Below are 7,640 nucleotides of genomic sequence, written 5' to 3' on the forward strand. Positions count from 1 at the left end.
GCGGCACTGCGGTCAAACAAAATCAGTACGAGATTCCCCCTCACGAAACAATGCTCACTTTTCCCTTCAGTTGAGGAACGCTTGAGATTGATGATGAGAAAGGATGGGATGAGTCCCTGTGTGTGTTCAGTGTCATGCGGAGACAGCGACTATTGGTTCCTGAAAAACAATGTCATACATAGAATACACTCTCACAGCAGAGACGGTCAACTTAGATTTTGCTCCACGAAACGCCTCGCGTCGTGGATGGATGCCCCTCGTGGGCTTTCGATCAATCGTCGTAGAACCAGCGCACCTTTTACAGTCGCTACACCGCTGTCCTCCTCCTCGCATGGTGTCGTCTGTACTTTGACCACCCCGCCTTCCGTCTTTCGCGCCTTTTTGCGATGTCGCATATGACAATGATACCATCGACGTTGAATAAAACATTACACTAATTTCTAGCTAACACTCTGGGCCGACTTGTATATGACGACGAGAAGACCCAGTGTGGGATTCGAACCCAGGATCCTTCTACACTGGGCGCGACACACTAACCACCAGTCTAATTTGTACTGCGTGACGTTTTTCGTATTGCGGGGTTCGTGTCTACACACGTCACAACATGTTCAAACACGTCCAAACATGTTCAGACATGTTCAGTGACGTCACAACATGTTCAAACACGTCCAAACATGTTCAGACACGTTCAATGACGTCGTAGAGAGGGTGAGAGGAACGAGTGTGTCCAGGGGCGACTTCGACGGTTCACCGCCCGTGTCTGAACATGTTCAAACACGTCTTAACATGTCCAAACACGTTCAATGACGTCATGGAGAATGAGAGGCAAAGCTTTACTATAAATGTCGAAGCGAACGTTCGATCGTCATTCTCGTGCCATCATGATTAGCTTGGTAGATCCTCGTAAGTAATACCCATGACGTCATCATCGTCGAAATGTTTGAAGAGTTTCCTTTCCAGTGTACAACACTTTTGCTGCGCGTGAAGTCGGTTTTTTTCCGCCTCACATATTTCGGGTGGTGGTGGTGGTGGTGGGTGGTGAAAGGGCTTGCCGTTGTCGGCCTCACGTAGGCGGGCAACGTCACGACTGACGCCCTGGGGGAATGTGCGTCCTGGGCCGACTTCTAATTTCGGGAGATTCGGCCATATTTCGGGAGATTGGTAGCGCCCGCTTCTTCTGCACCAATTGCGGTGGATTGTGGTCCAAAGGTACGCTTCCTCGTTATTTTTTTTTAAATACGTTCTATAATCGTTCACATTTTTTCAGAGCAAAAGCATTGGACGGACCGATTGATTCGCCCGTTTCTCGGCTGTCGGACGGTACCGTTCGACGTACGTTGCGAAGGACTTCGACTATTGAAGGAAGATGGAGAAGATGGACCTTGTGGAGTGTCACTCTGTGACTGAAGAAGATTGTACGTGTGTGTTTGAGATATAAAAACACGCGTTTCTCACGCTCTTTTCGTTGCAGATTACGAATGGCTACTGACGGGAGATCTACCCCTGGTCCTAACCTTCAAGCCTCGTCCGAAGACCTTCTTTTTGCGGATCGGCGATCAGTTGACCACCTGTCGTTGCGGTGGACTCTGGTCGAGAAACCCCAGCCATTGGTTAGACTCGAGCCTTCGTCCGTATTTGGGCTGCCTTCCCGGCTACGAAACCAAAGCTGGAGCCTAATTCATGTGTAAGGAGAAATAAAAAAGGTTGTCTACTCTCATTCCGTCTCAGTTATGATGACGCCCGAGCAGAGGTTTGCAACCTTTGTGCAAACGCGAATGTATCGGGACTTGCTGCGATTACGCGATTATATTCACGGCGATAGCTGCGAGGGTGACTTTCGCTCGATTCTCAAGACGATACCCTTACGTCTGTTCACCGTCAGTGGGAAGATTGCAAAGAAAATGAAGCGTTTCGTAGATTACAAGCTCGAGCTGTTGGAAAAGTATAGACGAGGAGAGACAGTCGACCCGTGTCTCATCAACGCGGGTTTCAACCGACCTATCGTCCGTCGCTACTGGCTTCTCCACACATCCCTCGACGTCACCAGCTCCGGTGGCGCAGCGGTAACGCGTGCGCTTGGAGACTGGGAGGTCCGCGGTTCGAATCCGCGGGCCGGCTGTGCCGTCTGGGAACCCAGGAAAAACGTTTTTCCTGGGTTTCCCTCAGATGTGTAATAGCCGTATGCCGGCACAGTTCCCCTGAAGTCGGCCCATGGACGCAGCTATCCTCCCCCCGAGCGGATTCCGCTCGGTCTTCCACTTCTCCCTTTCCTCTCCACCACCTTTCCCTTCCCGAGAAACATGCCGCCTAATGCCTAACAATGCCTCTCAGCATGGAGGAAGCGAGGGGGTCCAGGGACACGAGTTCCAAGATGTCGCTCTCGTACATCTTTTCTTATGAGAAGGTGACCGTACGGTCCTTGTCGACGCACATGAGCTTGGGACACTCGGAAATCAAGAGGACGGTGACCGCGTGTGGAAGGGCTTTAGCGAAGCGTAATTGCAGGCGAACGTTTCCTTTTCGCCACTCGTTCAAATGCGAAGGAGAAGAACACTTGTCCACGTCCAAGGTGAAGTAGAGAAGGAACCCGTTCGTTTTAAATCGCTCGTAGCTATACTTGAAATGTTTCTCTCCCAGTTCTTGCAAGAAGTTAAAGTAGGGAATTTTGACGAGGTCTTTCCGAAAGTCGTACTCAGCTCGCACTTCCTGGCCGTCCACGGAGAGCATCGAATGAGACAGATCGTAATGGCGGAATTTGTAGGGGTTCGATTGGATGTCGCCGAGAAAGTCGGACGTGGCGGGCAGGGCGACGCATAATTTGGAAGGCATCCTTTCGGGGTAAACGTTTTCAAAGTGAGCGTCCAAGCTCCCGGCACTCAAGCTCCGCACCTTGGTTTCCAATCCGCGTAACACGTAGATGGCTGGCGTGGTCTGAAGCCGCCGCTCGTATTCCAAAAACAGTGAAGGTGCCAGCGTCACCTTTTTCAAGTGTAACGTCATTTCTTTAAAGGTCAGCTCCGGAGGAAACTCACTGCCACGGATTACAACAAAAACTCGCAGGCACAAAGGTTGATGCCTACTGAATGTACTTCCAAAATAGTTTCGGCGAATACCCTGTATTTACTGCGAAATCTGTTTTTTTGGTTTACCGTCCGATCGTCCGCTTGAACAGCTGACGTCACGCTCAGCTTTCGCTTTGGCTCCTCTTGGCTTGTTTGCTGGCTCGCAGTTTCGCAATCGCCTGCAATCACAACTCGTCAGGCTGAAAGCGAAATCGAGAGTCGTGTACGTGTGGGCACCTTTCTCCGCGTCTTAATTTGATTATCTTTTTACTCCGGCTAGTCAGTACACACAACCTCATCTAAGTTGTCACTTTGTGAGAGATGCAGCGTGAGTGAATTGTGAGAATGCCGTGCTTCTCGCAGTACGCGCAGGTACGCTACTAAGAAAGATGTTTCGTGCCAGGTTCCCAGTTGATATTGTGCGTGATTGAGTGGTACGAAACCAGTAGTTGAGTGCTCTGAACTTATCAAGGCAACTGTCGTGTGTGCACGAAGCATTTTGCATCAGAATGTTACGAGGTCGTTCACTTGACAGCCGATTTGGACTGTAAAAGTCGCTGGAAAGGGATGCGGCACCTGCCTCGTTCGACGACAACAAAGAGGAGAGGATAGCAACAAAGGACCAAAGTTGCGGGTAAGTGTCCGCACGAACTTGCACTATGGCTTGCACACAATGTAAACATGTGAACGACAAATATGGGACTGCTAAACCCTATAATCCGCGGTTGTATGTAAAACTACGCAGTTTCTCAGAGAAGCTGGTTGAAAAATTACATGAGTTTGGAGAAGTCTGAGCTTGGGCACAGGGAAGACAAAACAGTCACAGCAGCTGAAATCAGCAACAACCAAGGAGTTCCTGTTTTGAGACACTCTGTGTCTGTCTGGACTTCTGTGTGATCACATTCAGCCTTTTCCCAACCATGGAACCACACCATATCCTGCATACATGGTAGCATATTGTTGTTCCTCTTTAAAAGCCGGACTGTGTCTGTGAGTGCCGTGTGTTCAAGTTGTAATGTAAAGTTATTACGTGCCAGAAATTCCATTCTGTCCTTCTATACTAATGAAGTTGACTCCAGCAACTGAGTACCTTGACCAGTAAGGGATGACGATCAGCATGCTCGTCACAGATTAGCAGAAATAGGTGAAGTCATGAGAAAGGCTCATCTACCTGTGAATCATCGTTTTGACACATGGCACATTGCAAGAGGGCCACATTTGCTTTGTAGCACACAGTCATAACACATATGTATGCTGTCCATTGGTTGACAACATATTTCCTATTAGAAGGGGTATAGCTGGGGGCAAGCTATGCTGTCAACATTGTTGATCACATTTTGTAGCTCTTAAATATGTAGATGCTTTTTTGCACTTTTCCTAACAATATTAGCCTTAACAGGTATCATTATAATTTCTGCTTCTCCTTTCTCAGGCCCCAGGAAAGAGGTACATACAGCAGCACTGGTGAAGCAACGTCTGGTGCTACAATAATGGTGCCACAGTATCGTGAACATGTACATGTGTGCACACATGGACAAGCAATGATAATGGCAACCTGTTTCCGGTAAAATGGCTCATGATACTCTGGCATGTCATGGATATTTGGATCATAACGTTGCTTCACATATTCATGAGCATCAAAGTCACCATGCAAGATGTGCACATCAAGACATTGGGAAGCTGCTTTGGCCCCACGAAGGTGATTTACAGTATTTCAAGCTAGCAGCGATTACTAAGCAACTGTCCTGCATTCCTCACTTACAGGAACTGGAACATTCGAAGTGTTGTAGGGGATCCGGGATAGTGGGTGTACTTCCCCTTCTGAAGGACATCCCGCCATTGTGTGCACTAAAAGTTTCCTTGTCTCAGTGCTGTTACTCGGTCATGTATCAAAGTATGTCATGGTAAGTAGGTCATGTATCACTTCCACCTTATATGTGTGCCACATATTGTATCTACACAAAAGGAATGTGTGTGAGAAAACTACTGAAACAGAGAATTGCATTGCTTCTTTACTGCACAAGCCTGTTCTGTCTGTTTTAGGAATTCTAATAATGCTAATTTTCATGTCAGGTTATGTCCAGGGGCTTTCTGGTGCTCTGCTCGATCTCTGTGGACGATAGCTGTTCATAAGCCCCCGAACAGAAGGAAGAGACTACACAAGTGGGGCTCACCGCAAGAGTTACAGTGAATGAGTAAACGCTAACAACTCTGCAAGGCATTAAATGCAAGTCGACAGCAGAAGGGCTTCGGCGAAGATGTACAAACAGTCGCATACCTAGGATTTTTAGTTTTTGGCATTTCATTCGCCATTAATCGGTGGCTTCTGTAGAAGCGTAGGGGATGGGGAAACAAACACAAGATTTTGGAGCACACAGTAAATGGTACTCCATGTTCCTTAGCCATTTTTACTACATGAAGTGCCAGGGAAAAATCAAAGGGGTTGGGACGCTTTCATAGACGTGGTTTGTTACATCATGGGTGCATCATGCATTGCGCTCCATAATGCTGATCAATCTGTTTTTTTTTGTTTTGTTTTTTTCATGTGTCATACTTCGTGAGATAAAAGCTCTCGAACAGATGCCTGACTAACGCACGAATGTCAAGGACCTCAGAAATACAGCCAATTCCACTGATAGCCCTGAGGTCTGTGACGTCAGAGCTGCTTGAGTTTTGCTATTCAAGGTGCCCATTTTCTACGCTCTATTCCAACCTTGGTTTGTAAAATACACATTGGTACGAAGAAGCTTTTATGTTCATGTGGGATGGTGGTGTTGCAACCCCTTTCACTGGTTTGTGGGGAATGACTTGATTCTGCACCTAAGACTTACCACAGAACACCTGAACTGACACCTGTGTTCTGTCCATCTTGCAGTGTGCTTGTTTACCTGTTGCGAGGGATTATGGGGGGAGTCAGATAGTTTTATGATCTCTGTGTATTCAATAAAATTATGGTCTATTCAGTGTTACGTGTAAAATTACAGTATCTGTGGAATGTGTGGAGATGTGCATTGATTCAAGAAGTAAATCAGCTCCTGAAACCAGCATGCAGATCCAGATGCAATACTGGTGTCTTTCACATATGGAAGCAACTCATCTTCATTTCTTTTCTGTTTTTTTTTTCTTTCTTTTTTTGTGGTTGATTAATGTGATGGCTCATGGCTGCACTGCACTAGTAAACCAGCCGAAATAAGGTGCAAGATATCCCTGATAATTACACTTGCATGGTGTCCTTGTACTGTGCAGTGTATTTTTGTATTCGTTTATTTTTTCCTTCATTTCTTTTTCTGTTCAGCTCTCATAAGCCACGTATGCGCTCATGTAAGTATCTTGTTCTTGTACCTGGTGCTTGCTCTCTCGACAGTGTAAAATTTCGGCAAATACGTTCATCGCGAATCTACACTAAGGTTGTCATTCAAGCCTAATTCTTACGTACGTAGTACCTGCAGTATGTATACGATAACATGGCGTTGCCAAACACAACTCGTTCACCCGGTTATAATGCCAAGAAATGCGATTACTGCTCCTGTAACGTCAAACGCCAGGTATTCGAGAGTGATAAAGATACGCGCAAGTGATGCAGCAGTGGTGAGCCGTAACTATAAGAGAGTGAAATCTTCAATTAAGCGATGAATTGACTTACTTTATAAAAGACACCTAGAATGCGAATAAAAATATCTTTCGTATGTAGGCGTAGCACAGTTCCGTTGACAATATACGTGACGTTCATTGCGTTCTTAGCCAGTCTGCCGATGGCCGGAACGCGACAGCATAGTTGCACGAATCCTAACTGCACAAGTGGTATCAACAGCGTGTTTTAGCATTGGCAGATCATCCCAAATATTAAAAAACCGATGCGATCAAGAAGCCTACGTCGATCGAGCAGACGCTCCCTGCCACCATCGCCTGTTTACATTCCCGTATGCTCCGTAGAGAGGGCGGGAAGTCTTGAAGAACACTGATATCACTTACGTCGGCGATATAGACCGCGTGAACAGCTGCCGTCATAAAAATGGCGGCCCCCATGTCTGTTTCGAAATGGTTAATTTACGATTATTTAAAATATGGGGCTGTTTTGTGGAAATGAAGGGTGCTTTCAGACACAGTTCGATATGGGCTTCCAGAATATTGTTACAGTTTCAAGAAGTCAAGGTATCTCCGGAGCTGACCTTTAATGTCCACCTCGTAATTCTACGTTTTCTTGTCGTTGGGGGCCGATATGAGTTTAAATTCGTCGTTGTTTAATAGGAAAACGACGCGAATTTCGACGGCAGATACCACCAGGCGCGGCTGTTGAAACAGGTCGGTATTGATCTGTCCGACCAGGTTAAAGTATTTTCCACCCTTCGTCGCTTCGTAACGTTGTTTCGGACCGCGAGACGAGACGTCGTAATCGTTCTTTAAATGTTCGTCGTCCTCGACATAAAGTCCGGCCGTGTGCACTGTTTCTTGAGCCATGGGCGTGGAATGAAGCACGACGTCCAAAATACTCCTGTAGGCATACAACTCGTTGGAACTGACGAGCTTGTTGTTCGCATAAACGGTGACCGTCTTAAACATGCCGCTCAACAGGTGGTT

This window comes from Ornithodoros turicata, chromosome 5 (assembly GCF_037126465.1).
Source record: "Ornithodoros turicata isolate Travis chromosome 5, ASM3712646v1, whole genome shotgun sequence".
NCBI lineage: Eukaryota > Metazoa > Arthropoda > Arachnida > Ixodida > Argasidae > Ornithodoros > Ornithodoros turicata.